Source organism: Vigna umbellata, chromosome 9 (genome assembly GCF_029865625.1).
Source record: "Vigna umbellata cultivar VRB3 chromosome 9, Vumbellata_1.0, whole genome shotgun sequence".
Classification (NCBI taxonomy): Eukaryota; Viridiplantae; Streptophyta; class Magnoliopsida; order Fabales; family Fabaceae; genus Vigna; species Vigna umbellata.
The window spans coordinates 5,671,036-5,683,376 of record NC_142173.1 but is presented as its reverse complement, the minus strand read 5'-3'; the positions used below and the strand labels follow the sequence as shown (position 1 = coordinate 5,683,376).

Below are 12,341 nucleotides of genomic sequence, written 5' to 3'. Positions count from 1 at the left end.
GAGACTTGAACCAAATTTGGTCCTTGAGAGACGACCTAGGAGTCATGTCCTAGCACTATACTGCATTCTTTTATGCACAACTTTTGTGAGAGGTGCGACCCTCTCATCACTGATGAACCATTTATCATGGCTAGTCAAGCAGGACAAATGCATGGACATGATGATGACGATTCTCTTGATATACTTGAGACAACATCTGTTCCATCTAGACCCATTGAAGACCCAGTTGATGATGTTGCCGATGTCATTCAGGCAATTCGTAGTGATCACAATGAAGGGATTTGGGAGAAAACAATATCTTAATAGGTTGTGATAGTTAATTATTGACTTTATATATGTTCATCAAAATTGAATTATTACTAACCTTGTATAAATTTTCAGGTATGTCGGCCTCAGACTCAGGATCGGGACAAACCAGACGTGGTCGAGGCGTCACACGATTGGCAGATGTGACAGCCGGACGCGTTGATGGGCAGAGGAGACATGTTGACATTGACCCCAGATCAAGTCAGGCATCAGGGCCAAATGCTGATAGGTTTAGGAGTTATCTGGGTAAGTTAGCAAAAAGCCATGTCTCTATCCTTCATGCAACTTGGGATGACGTCCTAGAGGTCGACAAGAACCTCTTATGCCAAGATATTCAGGTATGTTTACTTACAACACTGTTGATATACTTATTTCTTTCATCTTTTCAAATCAATAACAAGTGTTTTGTTTTAAACAGCAACATTATGATATTCCAAACACGATACAAATTAGAAAGAAAGTGTTATCGCATATAACGATAAGATGGAGGGATTTCAAGACAAGGCTGACACAAATATATGTCTTTGGAGACAGACAAGATCAAAATCCATGTCAGTACTATACCTTCACAGAGGAGGACTGGATACAGTTTCGTGCATCTAGAGAGTTTGAGGAATGGAAGGTTTGTTTCTTAACAACTTAAAACCTTTCATTGAGTTCTTATGATTTTACACTTATTTATGTACATGGTTTCACAGGGTAAAAGGTTAGCCTCCCAAGAAAGACAACGGATAAACGATGCACCACACTTGTTATCACGAGGTGGTTATGCAAAACTGGAAAAATAACTTAGAAAGTCTAGAGTGGATGCCTTGGGACTTGAGTCGCCGGACCTAGCACCTGCACCTACTAGGTACGAGCTGTGGAAGGCTGCTCGGACTAAATCTGATGGGAACATGACATCTTCCTCAGCAGCCTTGATCTCACAAAGAATTGTAAGTTCAAATTCTAAACATTGTTTGATTGTGTATCTATCACAGCATGTCTTCTAAGTATGTTCGTTTTTGTATGTGCAGGATGAGTTGGTTGAGCAGCAGACTCAGGGAACATTTGTTGGCCAAGGTAGGGACGACATTCTAACAACGTCCATTGGAAGACCCGAGCACCCAGGACGTGTACGTGGAGTTCCTGGGGCGATTGGTCTTCGTGACTACTTTGGCCCACACAGAAAACCACTCAATCAATGAGTCAGGAGGCACTGAGGCAGATGGATCTTCAGTCGGAGGAAAGACTCAACCAAAGCATGAGATCATTGGAGCAACGATTCATGGAGCAACGATTCATGGAGCAGCTACAAGAAAAAAAAGAAATACAAAGAGTGCTTGAACAGAAGCTGCATTCCATGACGCAGGGCAACACGGGGCCCGGTGAAACTCCCACGCCAGGATCATGCTCTGCTGTAGAACCTACTCAGTACAGCGGTCAATATGAGTTGTTGGTTGATGGGGATCCCCCATGCATTGTGGCTGTCGGACGAGTGCTTGAGGGAGGGCTCACTATTCATGGTGTTCCCATATTACCCCACCACGTGCGTGTGACGATTGACGAGATTCGGGATCCCCAGGCTCAGGTGCCTGTACCCACTCCAGAAATTAATTTTGTGTGGGAGGCCATAGGCTCATTTATAGCCTGGCCTCGAGCATTGATCATGTCACACATCGCTACTCTAGAGGTATAATGTCTTTGTTATTAGTAAATCTCGAGGTCAACTAGTTCAAAATTTATATCCAAAGGTTGATTGTCATTTATAGTTCTAATTCATTTTCTATGTTATTGAATGATCTAAATTATTGACGATTTAGTGCATCATTTTAGTGTAACTAGCAGCAGGATTCATGGGAATGTGGCTTCTATGTCATGTGTTGGATTAAGACCATCATTCGAGCTGTCATTATAGATGACTGGAATGAGGTAATGATGCATACCTTGAATACATTACAAATCAAATTCATCTTTAAACATATATGAAACCATAATGAATCTGTCTTCAATTTTGCAGCGCTTCAAGAGTACATCTCCTATACCAGAGGAAACGATTAGGCAAATAAGACAGGAGTGGACAGCTTATCTTCTGCAAAGATGGAGTTAGGAACAGTTTTATTTGTTGTTGAACATTGATTAATTTTAGTTTTATAAGTTTATATATTGATAGTTTTGGTATTGGATTATTTTGTACATTAAGTAGAACTTTCTTTATATGAAACGCAAATATATTATACTATATATTGTTCTGGGACGATTTTCTGTTTTTCAGGTGTGGTTTTAATGCAAAAATAAATTGATTTTTTAAAAAAAAACGCCCAGTAGACGTCGGTTAGTGCACAAACGGACGTCTATAGACGTCTGGCAGTGCACAAACCGACGTCCAAACCCGTAATCCCTAAACAACCCGTTTAGCCATATAGACGTCCGGGGTAGCTTCGCTGGACATCTATATAGACGTCCGTTGCGTCAGGCCGGACGTCTATATAGACGTCAGTTGTGTCAGGCCCGACGTTTATATAGACGTCCGTTGTGTTAGGCCCGACGTCTATATAAACGTCGGGCCTGACACAACGGACGTCTGACTAACGTCACCCACAAAGACGTCGGGCGCAGGTCAGACGTCAAAAAGCCAAAACAACAGACGTCTAAAGCCTTTTCTACACTAGTGCTAATAATGTTAATCATAGTATTTTTTGATATCATAATCATTTATACAAATCTTTAAGTCAAGCTAAGAAACCTTACAAGAAATATTTGCCACAAAGATGTTAATCTTTGATAAGAATCGGAGTTGTAAACCAAGAACCAAAAGAATCCTTCCTCAACGTTGCAAATGCATATTTATGACTTCTAAAGTGTCTACATATGTATTTGGTGTCCCTATATATAGGTATAAACGTTTAAGGCACCTAAACAACCCTAAAAGAAATATTTGCCACAAAGATGTTAATTATTATTCATGAGATAGGCCCCTATCCTACCTTTGGCTCGGGTCAGCCTATCCCAACCAGTCTCCACCTTCAAACTTAACCTGCCTTAATCTTCGACCCAACCCATTATGTCTTAACTTTTGGTCTAGATATGTCTGACTTTTCTCCATATACGTTGTCTCTTCTCCATCTTTGACTTGGTGTGATGCATCTTTGTTGTTAACTTGTCTAAATATTTTTTTTCTAACTGAGCTATCTCAATTTTTGTCCATGATATTCTATCTTAACCTTTAGTTTATTAGCCAACTTAATTTATTCTCAAACTTAAAGTATTATAATTTAAAAATCAATCAAAGTCTTTTAGTATAATCATACCTTTCTTTAGCCTTAAACATTCATTTCAAATTACTTTTAATAATTTAAAAATATTTATTATGATTTTAATTATTGTGATCTATAACTAAAACACAATTCTCATAAAATATTATTATTATTATTTTCCATATGAAATAAAATTAATATTTTAAAGAAACAAAATTTTATTCTCTTTAAATTTCAACGACAAATCGTTCTTATGTTTTATAATATGTAAATATTACAAGATAAATTTAAACAAATTTATATAATATAAAAATAAAAAAATTGTAAATCTTATCTTAAAATATAAAGGTAATGGTAGGTTATGGGAGGTTTATAAATGAAAAAAGCATAGAAAAGGGCGGGAGGCTGAAGAAGAAAACCTCGAATATTCGTAACGTTGCATTTCTAATTGGAGGTTATCTTAAAATGTAAATATTATATTAAAATATAATGGTACTGGGAGGTTATGAGAGGTTTTAAAAAGGAAAAAGAGGCGCGTGGATGAAGAAGAAAACGTCGTATATCCGTAGAATACGACGTAACCTTTGTCTTTTGTCAAACTGTTTGTCTTCTGGCTGACAATTAGTATGTCAAAGCCTAGTAAAATTTGACGTAATCATTGTACATTTTAAGCTTCGAAGTTGAGAACTTAAAAAGTACTAGATTGTGAAAGACGTTCCAAGAATTCTATCCAGACATGGCTTCTTCATCATCATCATCTAGAAGAAAAGAGAAGGTTGCCCGTGTTACAAGAAATGCAAATCCATCTGGATGGATAAGTGATGACGAGATCCAAGGAAAGTTTTTATTCTGGAGAGTTATAAAATATGTAGTTCCTCACAAGTATCTGGACCTGCAATTGTTCAAGAAAGAAGGGTTCCTTTTTCAAGAATGGATTGCATATCAAGGGCTTTTTGATTTTGTCCAGATGAAAGGAGATTTCTATCCAGATTTGGTAGAGGTTTTCTACACAAACCTGAGGGTTGTAAATGGGGTCATTCACTCAAGGGTCAAAGGTGTTAACATTACTATTGACGATAATGTTTGGTCACATATTGCTGGACTGAAAGCTGAAGGTTTGGATTCTCATATCCGTGATTCTGAGTCAAATAGATGGCTAACAAAGAGAGCTATATATGTAAATTGCTTAAGATATCCACAAAGGTACACGGTGGATAAGGAGTACCTACATGATGGCTTAAACAAGGAGGAGAAATTGATTGCTTATGTCCTGACTTGGCTACTGCTGCCTGGAAGATTTTTCGAGGACAGAATGTCAATAGAAGATGTATTTTATTGAATGTTATCAAGACTAGAATCCCAACCAACTGGGTTGCGGTACTAAAAGACCGTATGATCGCTATAGGTCATAAATATGCACACAAATTGCAATGTAGAGAATTTATCAGTCAGGTGTTGATACTCCAAGGAGTAGATGTATCTCAAGAAGTCATACTTGTGTGCAACAAGTCACAAAAAGTTGGTATACTAAGTTTGTTTTCTATTGGGCTGGAAAGGACTGTGAATGGATGGTTTTTTAGAGATGAGCTAACTGTTGGAAGTACACCTACTCCTGCTGCAGATCATACTACCTTCATTCCACAAACTGATTTTGAGAAATATGTTGTTGATCAATTTAGGAAGATGTTTGAAAGGGATGAGAGCGTTGAAGATACTCTTTTCAGATGGGAGAAGAAGGGAAACAAGAATGGCATTGGCTTTGAAACTGAAGATTTTGATGACGAGTCAATTGATGAAGATTGAATGGATTCTTCTTCGTAAGAATAGGGACTACTTTTCTATGTGGATTTTTTTTTTATCTTTTGTATTCATGGCATTAAGTCACCTCTGGTTTTATGTGCTACTTCGGTTTTATTTTGAAATGAAATGAAGATTTATTTTAGTAAACGATATGTGAGTTATGAATGTTAATTGCATTGTTATGTGGACTAACCCTCAATCTAGTTGAAAAGAGAAGATTATGCTGCTCTGATATTGATAAAAAACTTATCACTGGTTTAAAAGTGCAAATTTCAGTACACTGCTAACTTGAATCGATTAAGGAAGAAATAAAAAGAAAAAAATTTCATGTTTGATTTTAAAGAAAAAAGAATAAAAAGTCGAAGCCCCACTGAATACGACATTCTATTAAGCACACAATTAATGCTCCCAAGTACTTCAATTCCCTTCACATAACATCAAAGTTTTGTTGTATACGACGTGAAAGTTTTTTATTGAATGTAAAAACAAAACACAGTCTCACTGTTTTTTCGCGGTTCCATTTCTGCTTGAACTTTCTTCTTGGTGGACGACTGCGATAAAGAAAGAAGGTTATTTTTAAGTCGTTTCTGTCTTTGTAATGTCATTTGGTTCTCATTCCTAAGGTTGACCGATTTTTTTTCGTTTATCTTTAGGCTGTTTGTCATTCGGGGTCAATGAACTTTGTCATCTTCTCTAGTGACACCATTTGAAGTATGTGTTTTTTTTTCTTAAAATACTCTTATGTATGATTTATGTGCTCGTGTTTGTGTTGTGTTTGTCGATTCTGAACGTATGATATCTATATGTACAACGATACTATGATAGTTTTTTTTCCTTCAACGTATGGTATTTGTGTTCGTTTGTTGTCAGCGAACTTCGTCTTCTTCTCCAATGACACCATTTGAAGTTTGGTTTTTTTTTTTCCTTCAATATCTCTTACGTATGATATATGTGTTCGTGTTTGTCGATTCTGGACGTATGATATATGTATAATGATAGATATTTGTGTTCGTGTACGTATATTATGATACTTTATTTTTTTCCTTCAAGTATGATAGGTATTTATTTTTGTTTTTCAACGTAAGTTAGTTTTTTTTTCCGTGGATTCTTTTCGTTCAGTGTAGTAGTAAGGATCGAAGTTGGATTCATCAGCATCATATTAGTGAAGAATATGAGCGAGGGGTTTCTGAGTTCATACAATATGTTAAAGAACACGCAAAATCCAATGAACGAGGCATATTTTTGCCCTTGTGTTTGTTGTCTCAATCAAGTATATGAAGACTTGGACAACATCCGTGATCATATGTTCATCTACGGAATAATGAGAAGTTATACAGTTTGGACTTGGCATGGGGAAGTATTATATAAGCCGACAACTTTAAGAGGTTCGGATTACGTCGACGAATGGGTGAGTGATCATTTAGACGAAATGGTACGTGACGTTGGCGAAGAAAATTTTGGAAGAGCTCATTTATACGTAGTCTTAAGAACAATTCAAAGCAAGAGTTGTATCCAGGATGCATCAATTTTACAAGGTTATCGGCTACTTTGAAATTGTTTTGTTTGAAAGCAAGAAACGAATGGACTGATAAAAGTTTCACGGAATTGTTGGAGTTACTGAAGGAGATGCTACCAGAAAATAACATGTTACCTATCCGTATTTACAATGCGAAGAAAATTCTATGTCCAATGGGTTTGGAATACCAAAAGATACATGCATGTCCCAATGACTGTGTATTGTATAGAGATCAGTATGCTTCAATGAAGGTGTGTCCGACGTGTGGTTCGTCACGATTTAAGAAGAAACTTGATGAAAATAATGATGAACACAATGAAGGTCACCAGCTAAGGTCATGTGGTATTTACCTATAGTACCTAGGTTTAAACGATTGTTTTCTATTAAAGAAGATGCGAAGAATCTTGTGTGGCACATTGATGGAAGAAAATGTGATAATCTTCTTCGACACCCAGCTGATTCCCCACAATGGAAGAACATTGATGGTACATTTCCTGAATTTAGTGCAGAGACAAGAAATTTAAGACTTGCAGTTGCTACCGATGGTATGAATCCTTATGGCAACTTAAGTAGCAAACATAGTTCATGGCCAGTTATTTTGATGATTTACAATCTATCTCCTATGTTGTGCATGAAGAGAAAATACATGATGTTGTCTATGATGATATAGGGTCCTAGACAACCTGGAAATGACATTGATGTTTATCTAAAACCGTTAATTGACAATTTAAAAATGTTGTGGGAAGAGGGCGTCGAGGTCTTCGATTCATATTCAAAAGAAAACTTTCGTTTGCGTGCAATATTGTTTTGCACCATAAATGATTTCCCAACATATGGGAACTTGAGTGGTTACAGTGTTAAAGGTCATTTTGCATGTCCGATTTGTGAAGAAAATACTAGCTATCTTCAACTGAAGCATGGGCAGAAAACTGTGTACACAAGACATCGAAGATTCCTTCCTCGAAATCACCCTTACCGTAGATTGAAAAAACCCTTTAATGAAAGTCCTGAGGATGATGTAGTGTGCAGACCACGTAATAGGGAACAAATATACGACTAGGTGAGGAATATTGATGTTGTCTTCGGAAAACATAAAAAGAAGACCGTTGAGAAAAACATTTGGAAAAAGTGATCAATATTCTTCAATCTTCCATATTGGTGTAAACTTGATGTGCGACATTGCATAGACGTGATGCATGTTGAAAAAAATGTATGTGATAGTGTTGTTGGAACTTTACTAAACATTAAAGGAAAGACAAAAGATGGAGTGAAAGCACGACAAGACTTGGTTGAAATGGTAATTTGTTCTGAGTTACATCCGCAATCCATAGGAAGACGCAATTATCTTCCTCCAGCTTGTCACACTCTTTCAAAAAAAGAAAAACAATTTTTTTGTCAATGTTTACATAGTGTGAAGGTTCCACAAGGTTATTCGTCAAATATTAGTAGTCTTGTTTCTATGAAAGATTTGAAGTTGGTTGGTTTAAAGTCTCACGATTGTCATGTCTTAATGCAACAACTTTTACCAGTAGTTATTCGAGTCATATTACATGCCTCTGTTAGAGGTATTCTCATACGTTTGAGTTTGTTTTTCAATGCCATTTGGAAGAAAGTTGTTGATCCTCGACAGTTAGATGATTTGCAAAATGAGGCCATCAGACTATTGTGCCAATTGGAAATGTATTTCCAACCCTCATTTTTTGATATCATGGTTCATTTGATTGTCCATCTAGTGAGAGAGATTCCAATATGTGGACCGTTTTTCTTATGGTGGATGTACCCAGTTGAAAGATACATGAAGATCTTAAAGGGATATGTTAAGAATCAATTAAGACCGAAAGCTTCGATTATAGAGCGCTACATTGCAGAGGAAGCCATTGAATTCTGCTCAAGTTATATGCCAAGTTGTGACCCAATAGGACTTCCAAAGAAAATACATGAAAACATACGTGAAGGAAAGGGAGTTCGAGAAGTAAGGATTGAAAGTGTTAGTGGAAAAGAAGTTAATCAAGAACATTTGTACATTTTAAACAACACAGAGGATGTTATTCCTTACATTTCACAACACATTGATGAAATAAAGTCAGCACATCCACGTATGAGTGAAAAATGGACACTTAATGAACATAACAAATCATTTTTAGCTTGGTTTAAGAAAAATATTTATGTGACTCCGAATGTTTCTGAAAATCTATTGAGACTAGCTCATGGACCTAACACTGATGTGATCACTTTCGGCGGCTATTACATAAACAATTACTTGTTCTATTCAAAGGAGGAAGACGATAAAAGTAGAGTTCAAAATAGTGGAGTTACCCTACAAGCTGAGGCTGTACACTTTTCCAGTTCCAAGGATAAGAATCCAATTACAACATCAATCATTTATTTTGGAATAACACAAGATATTTAGGAAATTGATTGTGTTACTTTTAGAGTTTCAGTTTTCAAGTGTAAATGGGTTGACAATAATTCTGATGTGGTGACAGAAGACCTCGGATTCACTTTGGTGGATCTTAACAAAATGAGTTACATGGATGAACCATTTATTATGGCTAGTCAAGCAAGACAAATATTCTATGTCACTGACCTAGTGAATCATAAATGGTCAGTGGTATTCGAAGGCAGAGCCATGCACACAACTGATGATGAAGAGTCTCTAGATATACTTGAGACAAGCTCCTTCTTATCAAGAACCATTGAAAATAAGGTCGATGATGTACCCGATGAATACATGCAACTCGATGTGATCACAATGAAGGAATATGGGATAAATACGTGTCTTAGCATTGTTTTAATTACTTGTACAATTTATTTATTTTGTTTGTTCTAACTATAATGTACTAACACTTTGTAAACAGGTATGACGAGCTCTGGATCAGGTTCGACGGGAGGGGGGGTAGATCTGTGACTCGGATGCCTGATGTCACATCCCGTCGGGTTAATGAGAAACCAGTGGCGGTGGAGTTTGATCCTCGAACATTTGTGCCTATTGGGGCATATGCAACATCGTTCAAAAGTTACTTGGGCGTGATGGAAAAAGCACATGTCCCTCTTGTCACTACCTGTTGGTATGATGTCCCACAGGTTGACAAAAATCTACTATGGCAGGATATTTTGGTATGTTTAAGATGTTTTACTTCCATCGTTGACTTATTTTTGTTGATCATGCTTTAACATTAATTTTGTTTTTAACAGGAAAATTGGAATATCCATAATGATGAGAGGATAAGGAAGAAGATTTTATCCCACATTGCAGTTCGGTGGAGAGACTTCAAACCGAGAATGACACGTCAATACCTCTTTGGCTCTACATAGAACGAAACTCCTTGTACAAAATATAAAATAACTGAGGAGGAGTGGGTGAAGTTTAAAGAATCTAGACTTACTCTTGAGTGGTAGGTATTTTTTTAATATTTTGTTCTAGTCACACAAGGTGTTAATTTGTGATTTATGCTTAATGATTTTCATTTTTTCATAGGTTAAAGGGATAGCCGCCAAGTAGAGGTAGAAGCTTAATGATACACCACACGTACTGTCACGTGGTGGTTATCCGTTATTAGAGAAAAAGATGAGAAAACGTCGCGTTGAGGAGTTAGGTCTTGAGTCACCTGATCTAGCACCTCCATCAGCCAGACATGAGTTGTGGAAGGCTGCACGGACAAAGTCCAATGGCCAGTTTACTTCCCAGTCTGCTTAGGAGATATCCCAGAGAATTGTAAGTGGAAACTTTTAACTGATTACCATAGTTCATAAAAAATTATGTAACAAACCTTTTAATGTGTCTAGCTTCATTATGATATGCAGGATGACTTGGTTGACCAACATAGTCAAGGCACATTTGTGGCACAAGGTAGGGAGGACCTCCTAGTAGCAGCCACAGGTCGGCTAGACCGTCCAGGTCGTGTGCGTGGTGTTGAAGGAGCTATTGGAGTGAGGGACTACTTTGGCCCTAAACCAAGAAGCACAGAAGTCGTGACTCAGGAAATGGTTAGTCGCATCACGCAACAGGTGCAAGTCGAATTAGAGGAAAGCATGGGTGAACGCTTAAGAATGCTAGAAGAAAAACTTGCGTTGATCACCCAACAATAGCAACAACAGCAACAACAGCAACAACAGCAACAACAGCAACAACAACAACAACAACAACAACAACAACAACAAGAGCAACAACAATAGTCACAACAGGAGGACGCCCCTACAGATGATCCTACTGCACCTCATGTGAGCACCAAAGGCTCATGCTCTACTGCAGATCATACTGATTACAATATTCAGTATGAGTTTTTGGTTGATGAGGATCCTCCGCACGTAGTGGCCGTGGGATGACAGATTGCAGGAGGCCAGACCATTCATGGTGCTCCTTTATTGCCCACTCACGCGCGGGTAATGATTGATGATCATGGAGACCCCAAGGCTCGGGTGCCGTTTCCTACATCTGAAATCGAATTCGTGGAAGAGGCCTTAGGCGCATTTCTAGCTTGGCCTAAGGCTATGATCATGCCATATTTTGGCCCACCAGCGGTATTATATTCTTCTTTTTATTATCTTAAATCTTCAAGTTATAATTAAACGATTCCTAACTTTTGTAAATGTGAGTTGCAGGTCTACTGTCCTGAGAAACAACCAATTGCTCAACCTGTGAACGAGGCTCGTGAGGAAGCAGAAGACCATGATGTTATATCCATATTGACCTCCAAATTAAATAAGTTGAGAAAAGGACCAGTAGAGATGCTCTGGGAGTTAAGAACATTTGGCCTCGAGTGCCATGTTCCATTGTATATTAATTTCGATGATGCTTATGAGATCATTGGTGGAGAAAAAATGCTCAACATTTCATGCATACAACTATGGTGCATGTAAATTTTTTATTTGTTATTTTCCAATTTGTATATTAGTATTATTACTTTTTAATAAATATACTTAACTTTATTCTTACAGGTACATGGACACCATCGTAGTTGAATCAGGTCGGGCATCAGTTTATGGCTTTCTTAAACCTCAGACCATTCAACCATTTGGAAACACATTAGATTTCAGAAAATCATATATTCAAACATGGATGACTGAGTCTAACAGAGAGATATATATCGCACCATACATTGATGTGTATATGTTTCCCAATATTGTCAACTTTTATCAAATTTTAATCAATAAACTAACTCACTAGTTGTTGGTACATGACAGGGGCCATTGGCAACTCATGGTGATCATTCCAAAAAAAGCACAAGTTGTATGGTTTTGTTCTCTTCATAGGAAGATTAAAGCGGAGTTGAAGTCCTTGATACAAACATAAGTATTACATTCATTCTTATCAATTCATTATGATATTAATATATTAATTTATGTTTCTAATGTTTCAAATGTTTCAAATTTGTTTAGAGTGGTGACTAGGACCAGAGGACAACAACTTGAAATTATATATCCTAAGGTTGGAATTCGATGATCTTTAACCTTTAATTTTCGTAGTCAAATTTAAACCATTA

General features: G+C 37.1%; 2 pseudogenes across 1 annotated transcript; both read left to right on the top strand.

The window, feature by feature from the left end:
- Positions 1 to 383: 383 nt before the first annotated feature.
- Positions 384 to 2,004, top strand: LOC148192401 (uncharacterized; annotated as a pseudogene). The gene is made up of 4 exons (XR_015782271.1): positions 384 to 644; positions 1,005 to 1,012; positions 1,100 to 1,241; positions 1,323 to 2,004. The product of XR_015782271.1 is annotated as an uncharacterized LOC148192401 (transcript).
- Positions 2,005 to 6,479: 4,475 nt separating this feature from the next.
- On the top strand, positions 6,480 to 11,718 carry LOC148192400 (uncharacterized; annotated as a pseudogene).
- The last annotated feature ends 623 nt before the right edge of the window (positions 11,719 to 12,341 follow it).